The 21,709-nt window shown below is 49.5% G+C and overlaps 45 non-coding genes across 45 annotated transcripts; 36 read left to right on the top strand and 9 right to left on the bottom strand.

Annotated features, from left to right (window-relative positions):
* The first annotated feature begins 443 nt into the window (after window positions 1–443).
* Window positions 444–530, top strand: trnay-gua (transfer RNA tyrosine (anticodon GUA)). The gene is given in 2 exon segments: window positions 444–480; window positions 495–530. It is a non-coding gene; the product is annotated as a tRNA-Tyr (tRNA).
* Window positions 531–936: 406 nt separating this feature from the next.
* Window positions 937–1,023, top strand: trnay-gua (transfer RNA tyrosine (anticodon GUA)). Its single transcript is given in 2 exon segments — window positions 937–973; window positions 988–1,023. It is a non-coding gene; the product is annotated as a tRNA-Tyr (tRNA).
* A 312-nt stretch (window positions 1,024–1,335) lies between these two features.
* trnar-acg (transfer RNA arginine (anticodon ACG)) lies at window positions 1,336–1,408 on the top strand. Its single transcript has one exon. It is a non-coding gene; the product is annotated as a tRNA-Arg (tRNA).
* A 425-nt stretch (window positions 1,409–1,833) lies between these two features.
* On the top strand, window positions 1,834–1,905 carry trnae-uuc (transfer RNA glutamic acid (anticodon UUC)). Its single transcript has one exon. It is a non-coding gene; the product is annotated as a tRNA-Glu (tRNA).
* A 264-nt stretch (window positions 1,906–2,169) lies between these two features.
* Window positions 2,170–2,241, bottom strand: trnae-cuc (transfer RNA glutamic acid (anticodon CUC)). Its single transcript has one exon. It is a non-coding gene; the product is annotated as a tRNA-Glu (tRNA).
* A 280-nt stretch (window positions 2,242–2,521) lies between these two features.
* trnay-gua (transfer RNA tyrosine (anticodon GUA)) lies at window positions 2,522–2,608 on the top strand. Its single transcript is given in 2 exon segments — window positions 2,522–2,558; window positions 2,573–2,608. It is a non-coding gene; the product is annotated as a tRNA-Tyr (tRNA).
* A 312-nt stretch (window positions 2,609–2,920) lies between these two features.
* Window positions 2,921–2,993, top strand: trnar-acg (transfer RNA arginine (anticodon ACG)). Its single transcript has one exon. It is a non-coding gene; the product is annotated as a tRNA-Arg (tRNA).
* A 620-nt stretch (window positions 2,994–3,613) lies between these two features.
* Window positions 3,614–3,700, top strand: trnay-gua (transfer RNA tyrosine (anticodon GUA)). Its single transcript is given in 2 exon segments — window positions 3,614–3,650; window positions 3,665–3,700. It is a non-coding gene; the product is annotated as a tRNA-Tyr (tRNA).
* A 54-nt stretch (window positions 3,701–3,754) lies between these two features.
* trnae-cuc (transfer RNA glutamic acid (anticodon CUC)) lies at window positions 3,755–3,826 on the bottom strand. The gene has a single exon. It is a non-coding gene; the product is annotated as a tRNA-Glu (tRNA).
* Window positions 3,827–4,106: 280 nt separating this feature from the next.
* trnay-gua (transfer RNA tyrosine (anticodon GUA)) lies at window positions 4,107–4,193 on the top strand. Its single transcript is given in 2 exon segments — window positions 4,107–4,143; window positions 4,158–4,193. It is a non-coding gene; the product is annotated as a tRNA-Tyr (tRNA).
* Window positions 4,194–4,998: 805 nt separating this feature from the next.
* trnar-acg (transfer RNA arginine (anticodon ACG)) lies at window positions 4,999–5,071 on the top strand. Its single transcript has one exon. It is a non-coding gene; the product is annotated as a tRNA-Arg (tRNA).
* A 425-nt stretch (window positions 5,072–5,496) lies between these two features.
* On the top strand, window positions 5,497–5,568 carry trnae-uuc (transfer RNA glutamic acid (anticodon UUC)). The gene has a single exon. It is a non-coding gene; the product is annotated as a tRNA-Glu (tRNA).
* Window positions 5,569–5,691: 123 nt separating this feature from the next.
* On the top strand, window positions 5,692–5,778 carry trnay-gua (transfer RNA tyrosine (anticodon GUA)). Its single transcript is given in 2 exon segments — window positions 5,692–5,728; window positions 5,743–5,778. It is a non-coding gene; the product is annotated as a tRNA-Tyr (tRNA).
* Window positions 5,779–6,184: 406 nt separating this feature from the next.
* trnay-gua (transfer RNA tyrosine (anticodon GUA)) lies at window positions 6,185–6,271 on the top strand. Its single transcript is given in 2 exon segments — window positions 6,185–6,221; window positions 6,236–6,271. It is a non-coding gene; the product is annotated as a tRNA-Tyr (tRNA).
* Window positions 6,272–6,583: 312 nt separating this feature from the next.
* On the top strand, window positions 6,584–6,656 carry trnar-acg (transfer RNA arginine (anticodon ACG)). Its single transcript has one exon. It is a non-coding gene; the product is annotated as a tRNA-Arg (tRNA).
* A 425-nt stretch (window positions 6,657–7,081) lies between these two features.
* On the top strand, window positions 7,082–7,153 carry trnae-uuc (transfer RNA glutamic acid (anticodon UUC)). Its single transcript has one exon. It is a non-coding gene; the product is annotated as a tRNA-Glu (tRNA).
* Window positions 7,154–7,417: 264 nt separating this feature from the next.
* Window positions 7,418–7,489, bottom strand: trnae-cuc (transfer RNA glutamic acid (anticodon CUC)). The gene has a single exon. It is a non-coding gene; the product is annotated as a tRNA-Glu (tRNA).
* A 280-nt stretch (window positions 7,490–7,769) lies between these two features.
* trnay-gua (transfer RNA tyrosine (anticodon GUA)) lies at window positions 7,770–7,856 on the top strand. Its single transcript is given in 2 exon segments — window positions 7,770–7,806; window positions 7,821–7,856. It is a non-coding gene; the product is annotated as a tRNA-Tyr (tRNA).
* A 1,146-nt stretch (window positions 7,857–9,002) lies between these two features.
* Window positions 9,003–9,074, bottom strand: trnae-cuc (transfer RNA glutamic acid (anticodon CUC)). Its single transcript has one exon. It is a non-coding gene; the product is annotated as a tRNA-Glu (tRNA).
* A 280-nt stretch (window positions 9,075–9,354) lies between these two features.
* trnay-gua (transfer RNA tyrosine (anticodon GUA)) lies at window positions 9,355–9,441 on the top strand. Its single transcript is given in 2 exon segments — window positions 9,355–9,391; window positions 9,406–9,441. It is a non-coding gene; the product is annotated as a tRNA-Tyr (tRNA).
* A 406-nt stretch (window positions 9,442–9,847) lies between these two features.
* On the top strand, window positions 9,848–9,934 carry trnay-gua (transfer RNA tyrosine (anticodon GUA)). Its single transcript is given in 2 exon segments — window positions 9,848–9,884; window positions 9,899–9,934. It is a non-coding gene; the product is annotated as a tRNA-Tyr (tRNA).
* Window positions 9,935–10,246: 312 nt separating this feature from the next.
* On the top strand, window positions 10,247–10,319 carry trnar-acg (transfer RNA arginine (anticodon ACG)). Its single transcript has one exon. It is a non-coding gene; the product is annotated as a tRNA-Arg (tRNA).
* Window positions 10,320–10,939: 620 nt separating this feature from the next.
* Window positions 10,940–11,026, top strand: trnay-gua (transfer RNA tyrosine (anticodon GUA)). The gene is given in 2 exon segments: window positions 10,940–10,976; window positions 10,991–11,026. It is a non-coding gene; the product is annotated as a tRNA-Tyr (tRNA).
* A 54-nt stretch (window positions 11,027–11,080) lies between these two features.
* On the bottom strand, window positions 11,081–11,152 carry trnae-cuc (transfer RNA glutamic acid (anticodon CUC)). The gene has a single exon. It is a non-coding gene; the product is annotated as a tRNA-Glu (tRNA).
* Window positions 11,153–11,432: 280 nt separating this feature from the next.
* On the top strand, window positions 11,433–11,519 carry trnay-gua (transfer RNA tyrosine (anticodon GUA)). The gene is given in 2 exon segments: window positions 11,433–11,469; window positions 11,484–11,519. It is a non-coding gene; the product is annotated as a tRNA-Tyr (tRNA).
* Window positions 11,520–11,925: 406 nt separating this feature from the next.
* Window positions 11,926–12,012, top strand: trnay-gua (transfer RNA tyrosine (anticodon GUA)). Its single transcript is given in 2 exon segments — window positions 11,926–11,962; window positions 11,977–12,012. It is a non-coding gene; the product is annotated as a tRNA-Tyr (tRNA).
* A 406-nt stretch (window positions 12,013–12,418) lies between these two features.
* trnay-gua (transfer RNA tyrosine (anticodon GUA)) lies at window positions 12,419–12,505 on the top strand. The gene is given in 2 exon segments: window positions 12,419–12,455; window positions 12,470–12,505. It is a non-coding gene; the product is annotated as a tRNA-Tyr (tRNA).
* Window positions 12,506–13,510: 1,005 nt separating this feature from the next.
* trnay-gua (transfer RNA tyrosine (anticodon GUA)) lies at window positions 13,511–13,597 on the top strand. Its single transcript is given in 2 exon segments — window positions 13,511–13,547; window positions 13,562–13,597. It is a non-coding gene; the product is annotated as a tRNA-Tyr (tRNA).
* Window positions 13,598–13,651: 54 nt separating this feature from the next.
* Window positions 13,652–13,723, bottom strand: trnae-cuc (transfer RNA glutamic acid (anticodon CUC)). Its single transcript has one exon. It is a non-coding gene; the product is annotated as a tRNA-Glu (tRNA).
* A 280-nt stretch (window positions 13,724–14,003) lies between these two features.
* On the top strand, window positions 14,004–14,090 carry trnay-gua (transfer RNA tyrosine (anticodon GUA)). The gene is given in 2 exon segments: window positions 14,004–14,040; window positions 14,055–14,090. It is a non-coding gene; the product is annotated as a tRNA-Tyr (tRNA).
* Window positions 14,091–14,496: 406 nt separating this feature from the next.
* Window positions 14,497–14,583, top strand: trnay-gua (transfer RNA tyrosine (anticodon GUA)). The gene is given in 2 exon segments: window positions 14,497–14,533; window positions 14,548–14,583. It is a non-coding gene; the product is annotated as a tRNA-Tyr (tRNA).
* Window positions 14,584–14,895: 312 nt separating this feature from the next.
* Window positions 14,896–14,968, top strand: trnar-acg (transfer RNA arginine (anticodon ACG)). The gene has a single exon. It is a non-coding gene; the product is annotated as a tRNA-Arg (tRNA).
* Window positions 14,969–15,588: 620 nt separating this feature from the next.
* On the top strand, window positions 15,589–15,675 carry trnay-gua (transfer RNA tyrosine (anticodon GUA)). Its single transcript is given in 2 exon segments — window positions 15,589–15,625; window positions 15,640–15,675. It is a non-coding gene; the product is annotated as a tRNA-Tyr (tRNA).
* A 54-nt stretch (window positions 15,676–15,729) lies between these two features.
* Window positions 15,730–15,801, bottom strand: trnae-cuc (transfer RNA glutamic acid (anticodon CUC)). The gene has a single exon. It is a non-coding gene; the product is annotated as a tRNA-Glu (tRNA).
* A 280-nt stretch (window positions 15,802–16,081) lies between these two features.
* Window positions 16,082–16,168, top strand: trnay-gua (transfer RNA tyrosine (anticodon GUA)). The gene is given in 2 exon segments: window positions 16,082–16,118; window positions 16,133–16,168. It is a non-coding gene; the product is annotated as a tRNA-Tyr (tRNA).
* Window positions 16,169–16,973: 805 nt separating this feature from the next.
* On the top strand, window positions 16,974–17,046 carry trnar-acg (transfer RNA arginine (anticodon ACG)). The gene has a single exon. It is a non-coding gene; the product is annotated as a tRNA-Arg (tRNA).
* Window positions 17,047–17,666: 620 nt separating this feature from the next.
* Window positions 17,667–17,753, top strand: trnay-gua (transfer RNA tyrosine (anticodon GUA)). The gene is given in 2 exon segments: window positions 17,667–17,703; window positions 17,718–17,753. It is a non-coding gene; the product is annotated as a tRNA-Tyr (tRNA).
* A 406-nt stretch (window positions 17,754–18,159) lies between these two features.
* trnay-gua (transfer RNA tyrosine (anticodon GUA)) lies at window positions 18,160–18,246 on the top strand. Its single transcript is given in 2 exon segments — window positions 18,160–18,196; window positions 18,211–18,246. It is a non-coding gene; the product is annotated as a tRNA-Tyr (tRNA).
* A 312-nt stretch (window positions 18,247–18,558) lies between these two features.
* On the top strand, window positions 18,559–18,631 carry trnar-acg (transfer RNA arginine (anticodon ACG)). Its single transcript has one exon. It is a non-coding gene; the product is annotated as a tRNA-Arg (tRNA).
* A 425-nt stretch (window positions 18,632–19,056) lies between these two features.
* On the top strand, window positions 19,057–19,128 carry trnae-uuc (transfer RNA glutamic acid (anticodon UUC)). Its single transcript has one exon. It is a non-coding gene; the product is annotated as a tRNA-Glu (tRNA).
* A 264-nt stretch (window positions 19,129–19,392) lies between these two features.
* Window positions 19,393–19,464, bottom strand: trnae-cuc (transfer RNA glutamic acid (anticodon CUC)). Its single transcript has one exon. It is a non-coding gene; the product is annotated as a tRNA-Glu (tRNA).
* Window positions 19,465–19,744: 280 nt separating this feature from the next.
* On the top strand, window positions 19,745–19,831 carry trnay-gua (transfer RNA tyrosine (anticodon GUA)). Its single transcript is given in 2 exon segments — window positions 19,745–19,781; window positions 19,796–19,831. It is a non-coding gene; the product is annotated as a tRNA-Tyr (tRNA).
* A 312-nt stretch (window positions 19,832–20,143) lies between these two features.
* On the top strand, window positions 20,144–20,216 carry trnar-acg (transfer RNA arginine (anticodon ACG)). Its single transcript has one exon. It is a non-coding gene; the product is annotated as a tRNA-Arg (tRNA).
* A 620-nt stretch (window positions 20,217–20,836) lies between these two features.
* trnay-gua (transfer RNA tyrosine (anticodon GUA)) lies at window positions 20,837–20,923 on the top strand. The gene is given in 2 exon segments: window positions 20,837–20,873; window positions 20,888–20,923. It is a non-coding gene; the product is annotated as a tRNA-Tyr (tRNA).
* A 54-nt stretch (window positions 20,924–20,977) lies between these two features.
* Window positions 20,978–21,049, bottom strand: trnae-cuc (transfer RNA glutamic acid (anticodon CUC)). The gene has a single exon. It is a non-coding gene; the product is annotated as a tRNA-Glu (tRNA).
* Between the last annotated feature and the right edge of the window lie 660 nt (window positions 21,050–21,709).

The raw sequence follows: 21,709 nt of genomic DNA, 5'->3' as shown, positions 1-21,709 counted from the left end.
AGTTTTAAGTATCTATTATGTGATCACAAGAATGGGATAAAGTTTCACCCCCTGGGCGAAACAAATGACAGCTTCTTCCATTGAGTCTGTTAAAACTGAATTCGGTAAACAATGCCTTCGGATCATACCCATATTTTTAAAGGGGACGATCACACACTGAAAGCCAAAGGGCTCAACAGAACCCTGCCCTTGTACGTACCACATGGATGAAAAACACCCCCACAAGCTTGCTTGATAGGTGCAGGAATTCCCATATGGTCTAGCGGTCAGGATTCCTGGTTTTCACCCAGGTGGCCCGGGTTCGACTCCCAATATGGGAAGTTGTGATTGTTTTGGCTTCCCTTACTGAACAGCCAGCGCTTCGGTCTGCGGCAAAAGCACTTTTAGCCGGCAGTGGAGCTGCAGCAACCTGATAGGTTGAGGTTCTGTTGCTCACCTGCGTGCCTTCGATAGCTCAGCTGGTAGAGCGGAGGACTGTAGGTGGAAGGTTGGCAATCCTTAGGTCGCTGGTTCGACTCCGGCTCGAAGGAGGTCCCTTTTCACATGCAAACCCTTTCTTGGCTAAGTTGCAAGGCAAAAGCATGTTCCCTGACCGGGAATCAAATCCGGGCCGCGGCGGTGAGAGCGCCGAATCCTAACCACTAGACCACCAGGGAAGGACTTTTCGATGAGCCTTCTAAATCCTGACTGTGGGCCTCTACCGTGTTTTGCTGCAACTTCTCAAGCTAGACCACTAAGGCTAGCCTTTTTGTCCTGGAGAGAGTCTCTGACTCTGGATCACAGTTCTTCCACTGAGAAACAGTCCAGTCAATTACCAACAAGACGTGTAAACACCTGCAAGGCGCCAGACCGGTGGGCCAGTGGCCTAATGGAAAACGCGTCTGACTATGGATCAGAAATTTCTGATAGGTTGAGCTTTCGTTCGTAATCTCTGTGCCTTCGATAGCTCAGCTGGTAGAGCGGAGGACTGTAGGTGAAAGGTTGGCAATCCTTAGGTCGCTGGTTCGACTCCGGCTCGAAGGAGGTCCCTTTTCACATGCAAACCCTTTCTTGGCTAAGTTGCAAGGCAAAAGCATGTTCCCTGACCGGGAATCAAATCCGGGCCGCGGCGGTGAGAGCGCCGAATCCTAACCACTAGACCACCAGGGAAGGACTTTCTTATTCGCCTCCTAAATCCTGGCTGTTGGCCTCTACCAGATTTTGCTGCAACTTCTAAGGCTAGCCTTTTCCTCCTGGAGAGAATCTCTTACTCTGGATCACAGTTCTTCCACTGAGAAGCTGTTCAGTCAAACACCAACAAGACGCGTATAAACACCAGCAAGTTGTTCCTACAGTGGGCCAGTGGCGCAATGGATAACGCGTCTGACTACGGATCAGAAGATTCTAGGTTCGACTCCTGGCTGGCTCGAACGATTGTTTTTGCTTTGCTTTCAGCCTTTAATTATTAAATTGATTTATGTTTCTTATAAATTGACAGTCCAACCATAGGCTGTTTTGTCTGCGAGATAGCGCTTACCATTCATTACCGTGCGTGTTTTCAAATGCATCGCATAAGTACTGTCACAGGGACCTTGCTTTAATGAGCAGTTTTAAGTATCTATTATGTGATCACAAGAATGGGATAAAGTTTCACCCCCTGGGCGAAACAAATGACAGCTTCTTCCATTGAGTCTGTTAAAACTGAATTCGGTAAACAATGCCTTCGGATCATACCCATATTTTTAAAGGGGACGATCACACACTGAAAGCCAAAGGGCTCAACAGAACCCTGCCCTTGTACGTACCACATGGATGAAAAACACCCCCACAAGCCTGCTTGATAGGTGCAGGAATTCCCATATGGTCTAGCGGTCAGGATTCCTGGTTTTCACCCAGGCGGCCCGGGTTCGACTCCCGGTATGGGAAGTTGTGATTGTTTTGGCTTCCCTTACTGAACAGCCAGCGCTTCGGTCTGCGGCAAAAGCACTTTTAGCCGGCAGTGGAGCTGCAGCAACCTGATAGGTTGAGGTTCTGTTGCTCACCTGCGTGCCTTCGATAGCTCAGCTGGTAGAGCGGAGGACTGTAGGTGGAAGGTTGGAAATCCTTACGTCGCTGGTTCGACTCCGGCTCGAAGGAGGTCATTTTTCACATGCAAACACTTTCTTGGCTGTGTTGGAGGGAAAAAGACTGTTCCCTGACCGGGAATCGAACCCGGGCCGCGGCGGTGAGAGCGCCGAATCCTAACCACTAGACCACCAGGGAAGGACTTTTCGATGAGCCTTCTAAATCCTGACTGTGGGCCTCTACCGTGTTTTGCTGCAACTTCTCAAGCTAGACCACTAAGGCTAGCCTTTTTGTCCTGGAGAGAGTCTCTGACTCTGGATCACAGTTCTTCCACTGAGAAACAGTCCAGTCAATTACCAACAAGACGTGTAAACACCTGCAAGGCGCCAGACCGGTGGGCCAGTGGCCTAATGGAAAACGCGTCTGACTATGGATCAGAAATTTCTGATAGGTTGAGCTTTCGTTCGTAATCTCTGTGCCTTCGATAGCTCAGCTGGTAGAGCGGAGGACTGTAGGTGAAAGGTTGGCAATCCTTAGGTCGCTGGTTCGACTCCGGCTCGAAGGAGGTCCCTTTTCACATGCAAACCCTTTCTTGGCTAAGTTGCAAGGCAAAAGCATGTTCCCTGACCGGGAATCAAATCCGGGCCGCGGCGGTGAGAGCGCCGAATCCTAACCACTAGACCACCAGGGAAGGACTTTCTTATTCGCCTCCTAAATCCTGGCTGTTGGCCTCTACCAGATTTTGCTGCAACTTCTAAGGCTAGCCTTTTCCTCCTGGAGAGAATCTCTTACTCTGGATCACAGTTCTTCCACTGAGAAGCTGTTCAGTCAAACACCAACAAGACGCGTATAAACACCAGCAAGTTGTTCCTACAGTGGGCCAGTGGCGCAATGGATAACGCGTCTGACTACGGATCAGAAGATTCTAGGTTCGACTCCTGGCTGGCTCGAACGATTGTTTTTGCTTTGCTTTCAGCCTTTAATTATTAAATTGATTTATGTTTCTTATAAATTGACAGTCCAACCATAGGCTGTTTTGTCTGCGAGATAGCGCTTACCATTCATTACCGTGCGTGTTTTCAAATGCATCGCATAAGTACTGTCACAGGGACCTTGCTTTAATGAGCAGTTTTAAGTATCTATTATGTGATCACAAGAATGGGATAAAGTTTCACCCCCTGGGCGAAACAAATGACAGCTTCTTCCATTGAGTCTGTTAAAACTGAATTCGGTAAACAATGCCTTCGGATCATACCCATATTTTTAAAGGGGACGATCACACACTGAAAGCCAAAGGGCTCAACAGAACCCTGCCCTTGTACGTACCACATGGATGAAAAACACCCCAACAAGCCTGATCGATAGGTGCAGGAATTCCCATATGTTCTAGCGGTCAGGATTTCTGGTTTTCACCCAGGCGGCCCGGGTTCGACTCCCGGTATGGGAAGTTGTGATTGTTTTGGCTTCCCTTACTGAACAGCCAGCGCTTCGGTCTGCGGCAAAAGCACTTTTAGCCGGCAGTGGAGCTGCAGCAACCTGATAGGTTGAGGTTCTGTTGCTCACCTGCGTCCCTTCGATAGCTCAGCTGGTAGAGCGGAGGACTGTAGGTGGAAGTTTGGAAATCCTTAGGTCGCTGGTTCGACTCCGGCTCGAAGGAGGTCATTTTTCACATGCAAACACTTTCTTGGCTGTGTTGGAGGGAAAATGACTGTTCCCTGACCGGGAATCGAACCCGGGCCGCGGCGGTGAGAGCGCCGAATCCTAACCACTAGACCACCAGGGAAGGACTTTTCGATGAGCCTTCTAAATCCTGACTGTGGGCCTCTACCGTGTTTTGCTGCAACTTCTCAAGCTAGACCACTAAGGCTAGCCTTTTTGTCCTGGAGAGAGTCTCTGACTCTGGATCACAGTTCTTCCACTGAGAAACAGTCCAGTCAATTACCAACAAGACGTGTAAACACCTGCAAGGCGCCAGACCGGTGGGCCAGTGGCCTAATGGAAGACGTGTCTGACTATGGATCAGAAATTTCTGATAGGTTGAGCTTTCGTTCGTAATCTCTGTGCCTTCGATAGCTCAGCTGGTAGAGCGGAGGACTGTAGGTGAAAGGTTGGCAATCCTTAGGTCGCTGGTTCGACTCCGGCTCGAAGGAGGTCCCTTTTCACATGCAAACCCTTTCTTGGCTAAGTTGCAAGGCAAAAGCATGTTCCCTGACCGGGAATCAAATCCGGGCCGCGGCGGTGAGAGCGCCGAATCCTAACCACTAGACCACCAGGGAAGGACTTTTTGATGAGCCTTCTAAATCCTGACTGTGGGCCTCTACCGTGTTTTGCTGCAACTTCTCAAGCTAGACCACTAAGGCTAGCCTTTTTATCCTGGAGAGAGTCTCTGACTCTGGATCACAGTTCTTCCACTGAGAAACAGTCCAGTCAATTACCAACAAGACGTGTAAACACCTGCAAGGCGCCAGACCGGTGGGCCAGTGGCCTAATGGAAAACGCGTCTGACTATGGATCAGAAATTTCTGATAGGTTGAGCTTTCGTTCGTAATCTCTGTGCCTTCAATAGCTCAGCTGGTAGAGCGGAGGACTGTAGGTGAAAGGTTGGCAATCCTTAGGTCGCTGGTTCGACTCCGGCTCGAAGGAGGTCCCTTTTCACATGCAAACCCTTTCTTGGCTAAGTTGCAAGGCAAAAGCATGTTCCCTGACCGGGAATCAAATCTGGGCCGCGGCGGTGAGAGCGCCGAATCCTAACCACTAGACCACCAGGGAAGGACTTTCTTATTCGCCTCCTAAATCCTGGCTGTTGGCCTCTACCAGATTTTGCTGCAACTTCTAAGGCTAGCCTTTTCCTCCTGGAGAGAATCTCTTACTCTGGATCACAGTTCTTCCACTGAGAAACTGTTCAGTCAAACACCAACAAGACGCGTATAAACACCAGCAAGTCGTTCCTACAGTGGGCCAGTGGCGCAATGGATAACGCGTCTGACTACGGATCAGAAGATTCTAGGTTCGACTCCTGGCTGGCTCGAACGATTGTTTTTGCTTTGCTTTCAGCCTTTAATTATTAAATTGATTTATGTTTCTTATAAATTGACAGTCCAACCATAGGCTGTTTTGTCTGCGAGATAGCGCTTACCATTCATTACCGTGCGTGTTTTCAAATGCATCGCATAAGTACTGTCACAGGGACCTTGCTTTAATGAGCAGTTTTAAGTATCTATTATGTGATCACAAGAATGGGATAAAGTTTCACCCCCTGGGCGAAACAAATGACAGCTTCTTCCATTGAGTCTGTTAAAACTGAATTCGGTAAACAATGCCTTCGGATCATACCCATATTTTTAAAGGGGACGATCACACACTGAAAGCCAAAGGGCTCAACAGAACCCTGCCCTTGTACGTACCACATGGATGAAAAACACCCCCACAAGCCTGCTTGATAGGTGCAGGAATTCCCATATGGTCTAGCGGTCAGGATTCCTGGTTTTCACCCAGGCGGCCCGGGTTCGACTCCCGGTATGGGAAGTTGTGATTGTTTTGGCTTCCCTTACTGAACAGCCAGCGCTTCGGTCTGCGGCAAAAGCACTTTTAGCCGGCAGTGGAGCTGCAGCAACCTGATAGGTTGAGGTTCTGTTGCTCACCTGCGTGCCTTCGATAGCTCAGCTGGTAGAGCGGAGGACTGTAGGTGGAAGGTTGGCAATCCTTAGGTCGCTGGTTCGACTCCGGCTCGAAGGAGGTCCCTTTTCACATGCAAACCCTTTCTTGGCTAAGTTGCAAGGCAAAAGCATGTTCCCTGACCGGGAATCAAATCCGGGCCGCGGCGGTGAGAGCGCCGAATCCTAACCACTAGACCACCAGGGAAGGACTTTTCGATGAGCCTTCTAAATCCTGACTGTGGGCCTCTACCGTGTTTTGCTGCAACTTCTCAAGCTAGACCACTAAGGCTAGCCTTTTTGTCCTGGAGAGAGTCTCTGACTCTGGATCACAGTTCTTCCACTGAGAAACAGTCCAGTCAATTACCAACAAGACGTGTAAACACCTGCAAGGCGCCAGACCGGTGGGCCAGTGGCCTAATGGAAAACGCGTCTGACTATGGATCAGAAATTTCTGATAGGTTGAGCTTTCGTTCGTAATCTCTGTGCCTTCGATAGCTCAGCTGGTAGAGCGGAGGACTGTAGGTGAAAGGTTGGCAATCCTTAGGTCGCTGGTTCGACTCCGGCTCGAAGGAGGTCCCTTTTCACATGCAAACCCTTTCTTGGCTAAGTTGCAAGGCAAAAGCATGTTCCCTGACCGGGAATCAAATCCGGGCCGCGGCGGTGAGAGCGCCGAATCCTAACCACTAGACCACCAGGGAAGGACTTTCTTATTCGCCTCCTAAATCCTGGCTGTTGGCCTCTACCAGATTTTGCTGCAACTTCTAAGGCTAGCCTTTTCCTCCTGGAGAGAATCTCTTACTCTGGATCACAGTTCTTCCACTGAGAAGCTGTTCAGTCAAACACCAACAAGACGCGTATAAACACCAGCAAGTTGTTCCTACAGTGGGCCAGTGGCGCAATGGATAACGCGTCTGACTACGGATCAGAAGATTCTAGGTTCGACTCCTGGCTGGCTCGAACGATTGTTTTTGCTTTGCTTTCAGCCTTTAATTATTAAATTGATTTATGTTTCTTATAAATTGACAGTCCAACCATAGGCTGTTTTGTCTGCGAGATAGCGCTTACCATTCATTACCGTGCGTGTTTTCAAATGCATCGCATAAGTACTGTCACAGGGACCTTGCTTTAATGAGCAGTTTTAAGTATCTATTATGTGATCACAAGAATGGGATAAAGTTTCACCCCCTGGGCGAAACAAATGACAGCTTCTTCCATTGAGTCTGTTAAAACTGAATTCGGTAAACAATGCCTTCGGATCATACCCATATTTTTAAAGGGGACGATCACACACTGAAAGCCAAAGGGCTCAACAGAACCCTGCCCTTGTACGTACCACATGGATGAAAAACACCCCCACAAGCCTGCTTGATAGGTGCAGGAATTCCCATATGGTCTAGCGGTCAGGATTCCTGGTTTTCACCCAGGCGGCCCGGGTTCGACTCCCGGTATGGGAAGTTGTGATTGTTTTGGCTTCCCTTACTGAACAGCCAGCGCTTCGGTCTGCGGCAAAAGCACTTTTAGCCGGCAGTGGAGCTGCAGCAACCTGATAGGTTGAGGTTCTGTTGCTCACCTGCGTGCCTTCGATAGCTCAGCTGGTAGAGCGGAGGACTGTAGGTGGAAGGTTGGAAATCCTTACGTCGCTGGTTCGACTCCGGCTCGAAGGAGGTCATTTTTCACATGCAAACACTTTCTTGGCTGTGTTGGAGGGAAAAAGACTGTTCCCTGACCGGGAATCGAACCCGGGCCGCGGCGGTGAGAGCGCCGAATCCTAACCACTAGACCACCAGGGAAGGACTTTTCAATGAGCCTTCTAAATCCTGACTGTGGGCCTCTACCGTGTTTTGCTGCAACTTCTCAAGCTAGACCACTAAGGCTAGCCTTTTTGTCCTGGAGAGAGTCTCTGACTCTGGATCACAGTTCTTCCACTGAGAAACAGTCCAGTCAATTACCAACAAGACGTGTAAACACCTGCAAGGCGCCAGACCGGTGGGCCAGTGGCCTAATGGAAAACGCGTCTGACTATGGATCAGAAATTTCTGATAGGTTGAGCTTTCGTTCGTAATCTCTGTGCCTTCGATAGCTCAGCTGGTAGAGCGGAGGACTGTAGGTGAAAGGTTGGCAATCCTTAGGTCGCTGGTTCGACTCCGGCTCGAAGGAGGTCCCTTTTCACATGCAAACCCTTTCTTGGCTAAGTTGCAAGGCAAAAGCATGTTCCCTGACCGGGAATCAAATCCGGGCCGCGGCGGTGAGAGCGCCGAATCCTAACCACTAGACCACCAGGGAAGGACTTTCTTATTCGCCTCCTAAATCCTGGCTGTTGGCCTCTACCAGATTTTGCTGCAACTTCTAAGGCTAGCCTTTTCCTCCTGGAGAGAATCTCTTACTCTGGATCACAGTTCTTCCACTGAGAAGCTGTTCAGTCAAACACCAACAAGACGCGTATAAACACCAGCAAGTCGTTCCTACAGTAGGCCAGTGGCGCAATGGATAACGCGTCTGACTACGGATCAGAAGATTCTAGCTTCGACTCCTGGCTGGCTCGAACGATTGTTTTTGCTTTGCTTTCAGCCTTTAATTATTAAATTGATTTATGTTTCTTATAAATTGACAGTCCAACCATAGGCTGTTTTGTCTGCGAGATAGCGCTTACCATTCATTACGGTGCGTGTTTTCAAATGCATCACATAAGTACTGTCACAGGGACCTTGCTTTAATGAGCAGTTTTAAGTATCTATTATGTGATCACAAGAATGGGATAAAGTTTCACCCCCTGGGCGAAACAAATGACAGCTTCTTCCATTGAGTCTGTTAAAACTGAATTCGGTAAACAATGCCTTCGGATCATACCCATATTTTTAAAGGGGACGATCACACACTGAAAGCCAAAGGGCTCAACAGAACCCTGCCCTTGTACGTACCACATGGATGAAAAACACCCCCACAAGCTTGCTTGATAGGTGCAGGAATTCCCATATGGTCTAGCGGTCAGGATTCCTGGTTTTCACCCAGGTGGCCCGGGTTCGACTCCCAATATGGGAAGTTGTGATTGTTTTGGCTTCCCTTACTGAACAGCCAGCGCTTCGGTCTGCGGCAAAAGCACTTTTAGCCGGCAGTGGAGCTGCAGCAACCTGATAGGTTGAGGTTCTGTTGCTCACCTGCGTGCCTTCGATAGCTCAGCTGGTAGAGCGGAGGACTGTAGGTGGAAGGTTGGAAATCCTTAGGTTGCTGGTTCGACTCCGGCTCGAAGGAGGTCATTTTTCACATGCAAACACTTTCTTGGCTGTTTTGGAGGGAAAAAGACTGTTCCCTGACCGGGAATTGAACCCGGGCCGCGGCGGTGAGAGCACCGAATCCTAACCACTAGACCACCAGGGAAGGACTTTTCGATGAGCCTTCTAAATCCTGACTGTGGGCCTCTACCGTGTTTTGCTGCAACTTCTCAAGCTAGACCACTAAGGCTAGCCTTTTTGTCCTGGAGAGAGTCTCTGACTCTGGATCACAGTTCTTCCACTGAGAAACAGTCCAGTCAATTACCAACAAGACGTGTAAACACCTGCAAGGCGCCAGACCGGTGGGCCAGTGGCCTAATGGAAAACGCGTCTGACTATGGATCAGAAATTTCTGATAGGTTGAGCTTTCGTTCGTCATCTCTGTGCCTTCGATAGCTCAGCTGGTAGAGCGGAGGACTGTAGGTGAAAGGTTGGCAATCCTTAGGTCGCTGGTTCGACTCCGGCTCGAAGGAAGACCCTTTTCACATGCAAACACTTTCTTGGCTAAGTTGCAAGGCAAAAGCATGTTCCCTGACCGGGAATCAAATCCGGGCCGCGGCGGTGAGAGCGCCGAATCCTAACCACTAGACCACCAGGGAAGGACTTTTCGATGAGCCTTCTAAATCCTGACTGTGGGCCTCTACCGTGTTTTGCTGCAACTTCTCAAGCTAGACCACTAAGGCTAGCCTTTTTGTCCTGGAGAGAGTCTCTGACTCTGGATCACAGTTCTTCCACTGAGAAACAGTCCAGTCAATTACCAACAAGACGTGTAAACACCTGCAAGGCGCCAGACCGGTGGGCCAGTGGCCTAATGGAAAACGCGTCTGACTATGGATCAGAAATTTCTGATAGGTTGAGCTTTCGTTCGTAACCTCTGTGCCTTCGATAGCTCAGCTGGTAGAGCGGAGGACTGTAGGTGAAAGGTTGGCAATCCTTAGGTCGCTGGTTCGACTCCGGCTCGAAGGAGGTCCCTTTTCACATGCAAACCCTTTCTTGGCTAAGTTGCAAGGCAAAAGCATGTTCCCTGACCGGGAATCAAATCCGGGCCGCGGCGGTGAGAGCGCCGAATCCTAACCACTAGACCACCAGGGAAGGACTTTCTTATTCGCCTCCTAAATCCTGGCTGTTGGCCTCTACCAGATTTTGCTGCAACTTCTAAGGCTAGCCTTTTCCTCCTGGAGAGAATCTCTTACTCTGGATCACAGTTCTTCCACTGAGAAGCTGTTCAGTCAAACACCAACAAGACGCGTATAAACACCAGCAAGTTGTTCCTACAGTGGGCCAGTGGCGCAATGGATAACGCGTCTGACTACGGATCAGAAGATTCTAGGTTCGACTCCTGGCTGGCTCGAACGATTGTTTTTGCTTTGCTTTCAGCCTTTAATTATTAAATTGATTTATGTTTCTTATAAATTGACAGTCCAACCATAGGCTGTTTTGTCTGCGAGATAGCGCTTACCATTCATTACCGTGCGTGTTTTCAAATGCATCGCATAAGTACTGTCACAGGGACCTTGCTTTAATGAGCAGTTTTAAGTATCTATTATGTGATCACAAGAATGGGATAAAGTTTCACCCCCTGGGCGAAACAAATGACAGCTTCTTCCATTGAGTCTGTTAAAACTGAATTCGGTAAACAATGCCTTCGGATCATACCCATATTTTTAAAGGGGACGATCACACACTGAAAGCCAAAGGGCTCAACAGAACCCTGCCCTTGTACGTACCACATGGATGAAAAACACCCCAACAAGCCTGATCGATAGGTGCAGGAATTCCCATATGTTCTAGCGGTCAGGATTTCTGGTTTTCACCCAGGCGGCCCGGGTTCGACTCCCGGTATGGGAAGTTGTGATTGTTTTGGCTTCCCTTACTGAACAGCCAGCGCTTCGGTCTGCGGCAAAAGCACTTTTAGCCGGCAGTGGAGCTGCAGCAACCTGATAGGTTGAGGTTCTGTTGCTCACCTGCGTCCCTTCGATAGCTCAGCTGGTAGAGCGGAGGACTGTAGGTGGAAGTTTGGAAATCCTTAGGTCGCTGGTTCGACTCCGGCTCGAAGGAGGTCATTTTTCACATGCAAACACTTTCTTGGCTGTGTTGGAGGGAAAAAGACTGTTCCCTGACCGGGAATCGAACCCGGGCCGCGGCGGTGAGAGCGCCGAATCCTAACCACTAGACCACCAGGGAAGGACTTTTCGATGAGCCTTCTAAATCCTGACTGTGGGCCTCTACCGTGTTTTGCTGCAACTTCTCAAGCTAGACCACTAAGGCTAGCCTTTTTGTCCTGGAGAGAGTCTCTTACTCTGGATCACAGTTCTTCCACTGAGAAACAGTCCAGTCAATTACCAACAAGACGTGTAAACACCTGCAAGGCGCCAGACCGGTGGGCCAGTGGCCTAATGGAAAACGCGTCTGACTATGGATCAGAAATTTGTGATAGGTTGAGCTTTCGTTCGTAATCTCTGTGCCTTCGATAGCTCAGCTGGTAGAGCGGAGGACTGTAGGTGAAAGGTTGGCAATCCTTAGGTCGCTGGTTCGACTCCGGCTCGAAGGAGGTCCCTTTTCACATGCAAACCCTTTCTTGGCTAAGTTGCAAGGCAAAAGCATGTTCCCTGACCGGGAATCAAATCCGGGCCGCGGCGGTGAGAGCGCCGAATCCTAACCACTAGACCACCAGGGAAGGACTTTTCGATGAGCCTTCTAAATCCTGACTGTGGGCCTCTACCGTGTTTTGCTGCAACTTCTCAAGCTAGACCACTAAGGCTAGCCTTTTTGTCCTGGAGAGAGTCTCTGACTCTGGATCACAGTTCTTCCACTGAGAAACAGTCCAGTCAATTACCAACAAGACGTGTAAACACCTGCAAGGCGCCAGACCGGTGGGCCAGTGGCCTAATGGAAAACGCGTCTGACTATGGATCAGAAATTTCTGATAGGTTGAGCTTTCGTTCGTAATCTCTGTGCCTTCGATAGCTCAGCTGGTAGAGCGGAGGACTGTAGGTGAAAGGTTGGCAATCCTTAGGTCGCTGGTTCGACTCCGGCTCGAAGGAGGTCCCTTTTCACATGCAAACCCTTTCTTGGCTAAGTTGCAAGGCAAAAGCATGTTCCCTGACCGGGAATCAAATCCGGGCCGCGGCGGTGAGAGCGCCGAATCCTAACCACTAGACCACCAGGGAAGGACTTTTCGATGAGCCTTCTAAATCCTGACTGTGGGCCTCTACCGTGTTTTGCTGCAACTTCTCAAGCTAGACCACTAAGGCTAGCCTTTTTGTCATGGAGAGAGTCTCTGACTATGGATCACAGTTCTTCCACTGAGAAACAGTCCAGTCAATTACCAACAAGACGTGTAAACACCTGCAAGGCGCCAGACCGGTGGGCCAGTGGCCTAATGGAAAACGCGTCTGACTATGGATCAGAAATTTCTGATAGGTTGAGCTTTCGTTCGTAATCTCTGTGCCTTCGATAGCTCAGCTGGTAGAGCGGAGGACTGTAGGTGAAAGGTTGGCAATCCTTAGGTCGCTGGTTCGACTCCGGCTCGAAGGAGGTCCCTTTTCACATGCAAACCCTTTCTTGGCTAAGTTGCAAGGCAAAAGCATGTTCCCTGACCGGGAATCAAATCCGGGCCGCGGCGGTGAGAGCGCCGAATCCTAACCACTAGACCACCAGGGAAGGACTTTCTTATTCGCCTCCTAAATCCTGGCTGTTGGCCTCTACCAGATTTTGCTGCAACTTCTAAGGCTAGCCTTTTCCTCCTGGAGAGAATCTCTTACTCTGGATCACAGTTCTTCCACTGAGAAGCTGTTCAGTCAAACACCAACAAGACGCGTATAAACACCAGCAAGTCGTTCCTACAGTAGGCCAGTGGCGCAATGGATAACGCGTCTGACTACGGATCAGAAGATTCTAGCTTCGACTCCTGGCTGGCTCGAACGATTGTTTTTGCTTTGCTTTCAGCCTTTAATTATTAAATTGATTTATGTTTCTTATAAATTGACAGTCCAACCATAGGCTGTTTTGTCTGCGAGATAGCGCTTACCATTCATTACGGTGCGTGTTTTCAAATGCATCACATAAGTACTGTCACAGGGACCTTGCTTTAATGAGCAGTTTTAAGTATCTATTATGTGATCACAAGAATGGGATAAAGTTTCACCCCCTGGGCGAAACAAATGACAGCTTCTTCCATTGAGTCTGTTAAAACTGAATTCGGTAAACAATGCCTTCGGATCATACCCATATTTTTAAAGGGGACGATCACACACTGAAAGCCAAAGGGCTCAACAGAACCCTGCCCTTGTACGTACCACATGGATGAAAAACACCCCCACAAGCTTGCTTGATAGGTGCAGGAATTCCCATATGGTCTAGCGGTCAGGATTCCTGGTTTTCACCCAGGTGGCCCGGGTTCGACTCCCAATATGGGAAGTTGTGATTGTTTTGGCTTCCCTTACTGAACAGCCAGCGCTTCGGTCTGCGGCAAAAGCACTTTTAGCCGGCAGTGGAGCTGCAGCAACCTGATAGGTTGAGGTTCTGTTGCTCACCTGCGTGCCTTCGATAGCTCAGCTGGTAGAGCGGAGGACTGTAGGTGGAAGGTTGGAAATCCTTAGGTCGCTGGTTCGACTCCGGCTCGAAGGAGGTCATTTTTCACATGCAAACACTTTCTTGGCTGTGTTGGAGGGAAAAAGACTGTTCCCTGACCGGGAATTGAACCCAGGCCGCGGCGGTGAGAGCACCGAATCCTAACCACTAGACCACCAGGGAAGGACTTTTCGATGAGCCTTCTAAATCCTGACTGTGGGCCTCTACCGTGTTTTGCTGCAACTTCTCAAGCTAGACCACTAAGGCTAGCCTTTTTGTCCTGGAGAGAGTCTCTGACTCTGGATCACAGTTCTTCCACTGAGAAACAGTCCAGTCAATTACCAACAAGACGTGTAAACACCTGCAAGGCGCCAGACCGGTGGGCCAGTGGCCTAATGGAAAACGCGTCTGACTATGGATCAGAAATTTCTGATAGGTTGAGCTTTCGTTCGTCATCTCTGTGCCTTCGATAGCTCAGCTGGTAGAGCGGAGGACTGTAGGTGAAAGGTTGGCAATCCTTAGGTCGCTGGTTCGACTCCGGCTCGAAGGAAGTCCCTTTTCACATGCAAACACTTTCTTGGCTAAGTTGCAAGGCAAAAGCATGTTCCCTGACCGGGAATCAAATCCGGGCCGCGGCGGTGAGAGCGCCGAATCCTAACCACTAGACCACCAGGGAAGGACTTTTCGATGAGCCTTCTAAATCCTGACTGTGGGCCTCTACCGTGTTTTGCTGCAACTTCTCAAGCTAGACCACTAAGGCTAGCCTTTTTGTCCTGGAGAGAGTCTCTGACTCTGGATCACAGTTCTTCCACTGAGAAACAGTCCAGTCAATTACCAACAAGACGTGTAAACACCTGCAAGGCGCCAGACCGGTGGGCCAGTGGCCTAATGGAAAACGCGTCTGACTATGGATCAGAAATTTCTGATAGGTTGAGCTTTCGTTCGTAACCTCTGTGCCTTCGATAGCTCAGCTGGTAGAGCGGAGGACTGTAGATGAAAGGTTGGCAATCCTTAGGTCGCTGGTTCGACTCCGGCTCGAAGGAGGTCCCTTTTCACATGCAAACCCTTTCTTGGCTAAGTTGCAAGGCAAAAGCATGTTCCCTGACCGGGAATCAAATCCGGGCCGCGGCGGTGAGAGCGCCGAATCCTAACCACTAGACCACCAGGGAAGGACTTTCTTATTCGCCTCCTAAATCCTGGCTGTTGGCCTCTACCAGATTTTGCTGCAACTTCTAAGGCTAGCCTTTTCCTCCTGGAGAGAATCTCTTACTCTGGATCACAGTTCTTCCACTGAGAAGCTGTTCAGTCAAACACCAACAAGACGCGTATAAACACCAGCAAGTTGTTCCTACAGTGGGCCAGTGGCGCAATGGATAACGCGTCTGACTACGGATCAGAAGATTCTAGGTTCGACTCCTGGCTGGCTCGAACGATTGTTTTTGCTTTGCTTTCAGCCTTTAATTATTAAATTGATTTATGTTTCTTATAAATTGACAGTCCAACCATAGGCTGTTTTGTCTGCGAGATAGCGCTTACCATTCATTACCGTGCGTGTTTTCAAATGCATCGCATAAGTACTGTCACAGGGACCTTGCTTTAATGAGCAGTTTTAAGTATCTATTATGTGATCACAAGAATGGGATAAAGTTTCACCCCCTGGGCGAAACAAATGACAGCTTCTTCCATTGAGTCTGTTAAAACTGAATTCGGTAAACAATGCCTTCGGATCATACCCATATTTTTAAAGGGGACGATCACACACTGAAAGCCAAAGGGCTCAACAGAACCCTGCCCTTGTACGTACCACATGGATGAAAAACACCCCAACAAGCCTGATCGATAGGTGCAGGAATTCCCATATGTTCTAGCGGTCAGGATTTCTGGTTTTCACCCAGGCGGCCCGGGTTCGACTCCCGGTATGGGAAGTTGTGATTGTTTTGGCTTCCCTTACTGAACAGCCAGCGCTTCGGTCTGCGGCAAAAGCACTTTTAGCCGGCAGTGGAGCTGCAGCAACCTGATAGGTTGAGGTTCTGTTGCTCACCTGCGTCCCTTCGATAGCTCAGCTGGTAGAGCGGAGGACTGTAGGTGGAAGTTTGGAAATCCTTAGGTCGCTGGTTCGACTCCGGCTCGAAGGAGGTCATTTTTCACATGCAAACACTTTCTTGGCTGTGTTGGAGGGAAAATGACTGTTCCCTGACCGGGAATCGAACCCGGGCCGCGGCGGTGAGAGCGCCGAATCCTAACCACTAGACCACCAGGGAAGGACTTTTCGATGAGCCTTCTAAATCCTGACTGTGGGCCTCTACCGTGTTTTGCTGCAACTTCTCAAGCTAGACCACTAAGGCTAGCCTTTTTGTCCTGGAGAGAGTCTCTGACTCTGGATCACAGTTCTTCCACTGAGAAACAGTCCAGTCAATTACCAACAAGACGTGTAAACACCTGCAAGGCGCCAGACCGGTGGGCCAGTGGCCTAATGGAAGACGTGTCTGACTATGGATCAGACATTTCTGATAGGTTGAGCTTTCGTTCGTAATCTCTGTGCCTTCGATAGCTCAGCTGGTAGAGCGGAGGACTGTAGGTGAAAGGTTGGCAATCCTTAGGTCGCTGGTTCGACTCCGGCTCGAAGGAGGTCCCTTTTCACATGCAAACCCTTTCTTGGCTAAGTTGCAAGGCAAAAGCATGTTCCCTGACCGGGAATCAAATCCGGGCCGCGGCGGTGAGAGCGCCGAATCCTAACCACTAGACCACCAGGGAAGGACTTTTTGATGAGCCTTCTAAATCCTGACTGTGGGCCTCTACCGTGTTTTGCTGCAACTTCTCAAGCTAGACCACTAAGGCTAGCCTTTTTATCCTGGAGAGAGTCTCTGACTCTGGATCACAGTTCTTCCACTGAGAAACAGTCCAGTCAATTACCAACAAGACGTGTAAACACCTGCAAGGCGCCAGACCGGTGGGCCAGTGGCCTAATGGAAAACGCGTCTGACTATGGATCAGAAATTTCTGATAGGTTGAGCTTTCGTTCGTAATCTCTGTGCCTTCAATAGCTCAGCTGGTAGAGCGGAGGACTGTAGGTGAAAGGTTGGCAATCCTTAGGTCGCTGGTTCGACTCCGGCTCGAAGGAGGTCCCTTTTCACATGCAAACCCTTTCTTGGCTAAGTTGCAAGGCAAAAGCATGTTCCCTGACCGGGAATCAAATCTGGGCCGCGGCGGTGAGAGCGCCGAATCCTAACCACTAGACCACCAGGGAAGGACTTTCTTATTCGCCTCCTAAATCCTGGCTGTTGGCCTCTACCAGATTTTGCTGCAACTTCTAAGGCTAGCCTTTTCCTCCTGGAGAGAATCTCTTACTCTGGATCACAGTTCTTCCACTGAGAAACTGTTCAGTCAAACACCAACAAGACGCGTATAAACACCAGCAAGTCGTTCCTACAGCGGGCCAGTGGCGCAATGGATAACGCGTCTGACTACGGATCAGAAGATTCTAGGTTCGACTCCTGGCTGGCTCGAACGATTGTTTTTGCTTTGCTTTCAGCCTTTAATTATTAAATTGATTTATGTTTCTTATAAATTGACAGTCCAACCATAGGCTGTTTTGTCTGCGAGATAGCGCTTACCATTCATTACCGTGCGTGTTTTCAAATGCATCGCATAAGTACTGTCACAGGGACCTTGCTTTAATGAGCAGTTTTAAGTATCTATTATGTGATCACAAGAATGGGATAAAGTTTCACCCCCTGGGCGAAACAAATGACAGCTTCTTCCATTGAGTCTGTTAAAACTGAATTCGGTAAACAATGCCTTCGGATCATACCCATATTTTTAAAGGGGACGATCACACACTGAAAGCCAAAGGGCTCAACAGAACCCTGCCCTTGTACGTACCACATGGATGAAAAACACCCCCACAAGCCTGCTTGATAGGTGCAGGAATTCCCATATGGTCTAGCGGTCAGGATTCCTGGTTTTCACCCAGGCGGCCGGGGTTCGACTCCCGGTATGGGAAGTTGTGATTGTTTTGGCTTCCCTTACTGAACAGCCAGCGCTTCGGTCTGCGGCAAAAGCACTTTTAGCCGGCAGTGGAGCTGCAGCAACCTGATAGGTTGAGGTTCTGTTGCTCACCTGCGTGCCTTCGATAGCTCAGCTGGTAGAGCGGAGGACTGTAGGTGGAAGGTTGGCAATCCTTAGGTCGCTGGTTCGACTCCGGCTCGAAGGAGGTCCCTTTTCACATGCAAACCCTTTCTTGGCTAAGTTGCAAGGCAAAAGCATGTTCCCTGACCGGGAATCAAATCCGGGCCGCGGCGGTGAGAGCGCCGAATCCTAACCACTAGACCACCAGGGAAGGACTTTTCGATGAGCCTTCTAAATCCTGACTGTGGGCCTCTACCGTGTTTTGCTGCAACTTCTCAAGCTAGACCACTAAGGCTAGCCTTTTTGTCCTGGAGAGAGTCTCTGACTCTGGATCACAGTTCTTCCACTGAGAAACAGTCCAGTCAATTACCAACAAGACGTGTAAACACCTGCAAGGCGCCAGACCGGTGGGCCAGTGGCCTAATGGAAAACGCGTCTGACTATGGATCAGAAATTTCTGATAGGTTGAGCTTTCGTTCGTAATCTCTGTGCCTTCGATAGCTCAGCTGGTAGAGCGGAGGACTGTAGGTGAAAGGTTGGCAATCCTTAGGTCGCTGGTTCGACTCCGGCTCGAAGGAGGTCCCTTTTCACATGCAAACCCTTTCTTGGCTAAGTTGCAAGGCAAAAGCATGTTCCCTGACCGGGAATCAAATCCGGGCCGCGGCGGTGAGAGCGCCGAATCCTAACCACTAGACCACCAGGGAAGGACTTTCTTATTCGCCTCCTAAATCCTGGCTGTTGGCCTCTACCAGATTTTGCTGCAACTTCTAAGGCTAGCCTTTTCCTCCTGGAGAGAATCTCTTACTCTGGATCACAGTTCTTCCACTGAGAAGCTGTTCAGTCAAACACCAACAAGACGCGTATAAACACCAGCAAGTTGTTCCTACAGTGGGCCAGTGGCGCAATGGATAACGCGTCTGACTACGGATCAGAAGATTCTAGGTTCGACTCCTGGCTGGCTCGAACGATTGTTTTTGCTTTGCTTTCAGCCTTTAATTATTAAATTGATTTATGTTTCTTATAAATTGACAGTCCAACCATAGGCTGTTTTGTCTGCGAGATAGCGCTTACCATTCATTACCGTGCGTGTTTTCAAATGCATCGCATAAGTACTGTCACAGGGACCTTGCTTTAATGAGCAGTTTTAAGTATCTATTATGTGATCACAAGAATGGGATAAAGTTTCACCCCCTGGGCGAAACAAATGACAGCTTCTTCCATTGAGTCTGTTAAAACTGAATTCGGTAAACAATGCCTTCGGATCATACCCATATTTTTAAAGGGGACGATCACACACTGAAAGCCAAAGGGCTCAACAGAACCCTGCCCTTGTACGTACCACATGGATGAAAAACACCCCCACAAGCCTGCTTGATAGGTGCAGGAATTCCCATATGGTCTAGCGGTCAGGATTCCTGGTTTTCACCCAGGCGGCCCGGGTTCGACTCCCGGTATGGGAAGTTGTGATTGTTTTGGCTTCCCTTACTGAACAGCCAGCGCTTCGGTCTGCGGCAAAAGCACTTTTAGCCGGCAGTGGAGCTGCAGCAACCTGATAGGTTGAGGTTCTGTTGCTCACCTGCGTGCCTTCGATAGCTCAGCTGGTAGAGCGGAGGACTGTAGGTGGAAGGTTGGAAATCCTTACGTCGCTGGTTCGACTCCGGCTCGAAGGAGGTCATTTTTCACATGCAAACACTTTCTTGGCTGTGTTGGAGGGAAAAAGACTGTTCCCTGACCGGGAATCGAACCCGGGCCGCGGCGGTGAGAGCGCCGAATCCTAACCACTAGACCACCAGGGAAGGACTTTTCGATGAGCCTTCTAAATCCTGACTGTGGGCCTCTACCGTGTTTTGCTGCAACTTCTCAAGCTAGACCACTAAGGCTAGCCTTTTTGTCCTGGAGAGAGTCTCTGACTCTGGATCACAGTTCTTCCACTGAGAAACAGTCCAGTCAATTACCAACAAGACGTGTAAACACCTGCAAGGCGCCAGACCGGTGGGCCAGTGGCCTAATGGAAAACGCGTCTGACTATGGATCAGAAATTTCTGATAGGTTGAGCTTTCGTTCGTAACCTCTGTGCCTTCGATAGCTCAGCTGGTAGAGCGGAGGACTGTAGGTGAAAGGTTGGCAATCCTTAGGTCGCTGGTTCGACTCCGGCTCGAAGGAGGTCCCTTTTCACATGCAAACCCTTTCTTGGCTAAGTTGCAAGGCAAAAGCATGTTCCCTGACCGGGAATCAAATCCGGGCCGCGGCGGTGAGAGCGCCGAATCCTAACCACTAGACCACCAGGGAAGGACTTTCTTATTCGCCTCCTAAATCCTGGCTGTTGGCCTCTACCAGATTTTGCTGCAACTTCTAAGGCTAGCCTTTTCCTCCTGGAGAGAATCTCTTACTCTGGATCACAGTTCTTCCACTGAGAAGCTGTTCAGTCAAACACCAACAAGACGCGTATAAACACCAGCAAGTTGTTCCTACAGTGGGCCAGTGGCGCAATGGATAACGCGTCTGACTACGGATCAGAAGATTCTAGGTTCGACTCCTGGCTGGCTCGAACGATTGTTTTTGCTTTGCTTTCAGCCTTTAATTATTAAATTGATTTATGTTTCTTATAAATTGACAGTCCAACCATAGGCTGTTTTGTCTGCGAGATAGCGCTTACCATTCATTACCGTGCGTGTTTTCAAATGCATCGCATAAGTACTGTCACAGGGACCTTGCTTTAATGAGCAGTTTTAAGTATCTATTATGTGATCACAAGAATGGGATAAAGTTTCACCCCCTGGGCGAAACAAATGACAGCTTCTTCCATTGAGTCTGTTAAAACTGAATTCGGTAAACAATGCCTTCGGATCATACCCATATTTTTAAAGGGGACGATCACACACTGAAAGCCAAAGGGCTCAACAGAACCCTGCCCTTGTACGTACCACATGGATGAAAAACACCCCAACAAGCCTGATCGATAGGTGCAGGAATTCCCATATGTTCTAGCGGTCAGGATTTCTGGTTTTCACCCAGGCGGCCCGGGTTCGACTCCCGGTATGGGAAGTTGTGATTGTTTTGGCTTCCCTTACTGAACAGCCAGCGCTTCGGTCTGCGGCAAAAGCACTTTTAGCCGGCAGTGGAGCTGCAGCAACCTGATAGGTTGAGGTTCTGTTGCTCACCTGCGTCCCTTCGATAGCTCAGCTGGTAGAGCGGAGGACTGTAGGTGGAAGTTTGGAAATCCTTAGGTCGCTGGTTCGACTCCGGCTCGAAGGAGGTCATTTTTCACATGCAAACACTTTCTTGGCTGTGTTGGAGGGAAAAAGACTGTTCCCTGACCGGGAATCGAACCCGGGCCGCGGCGGTGAGAGCGCCGAATCCTAACCACTAGACCACCAGGGAAGGACTTTTCGATGAGCCTTCTAAATCCTGACTGTGGGCCTCTACCGTGTTTTGCTGCAACTTCTCAAGCTAGACCACTAAGGCTAGCCTTTTTGTCCTGGAGAGAGTCTCTGACTCTGGATCACAGTTCTTCCACTGAGAAACAGTCCAGTCAATTACCAACAAGACGTGTAAACACCTGCAAGGCGCCAGACCGGTGGGCCAGTGGCCTAATGGAAAACGCGTCTGACTATGGATCAGAAATTTCTGATAGGTTGAGCTTTCGTTCGTAATCTCTGTGCCTTCGATAGCTCAGCTGGTAGAGTGGAGGACTGTAGGTGAAAGGTTGGCAATCCTTAGGTCGCTGGTTCGACTCCGGCTCGAAGGAGGTCCCTTTTCACATGCAAACCCTTTCTTGGCTAAGTTGCAAGGCAAAAGCATGTTCCCTGACCGGGAATCAAATCCGGGCCGCGGCGGTGAGAGCGCCGAATCCTAACCACTAGACCACCAGGGAAGGACTTTTTGATGAGCCTTCTAAATCCTGACTGTGGGCCTCTACCGTGTTTTGCTGCAACTTCTCAAGCTAGACCACTAAGGCTAGCCTTTTTATCCTGGAGAGAGTCTCTGACTCTGGATCACAGTTCTTCCACTGAGAAACAGTCCAGTCAATTACCAACAAGA

Source organism: Pseudorasbora parva, chromosome 6 (genome assembly GCF_024679245.1).
Source record: "Pseudorasbora parva isolate DD20220531a chromosome 6, ASM2467924v1, whole genome shotgun sequence".
In the NCBI taxonomy this organism is placed as follows: Eukaryota; Metazoa; Chordata; class Actinopteri; order Cypriniformes; family Gobionidae; genus Pseudorasbora; species Pseudorasbora parva.
This window is presented reverse-complemented; position numbering and strand designations above follow the sequence as displayed.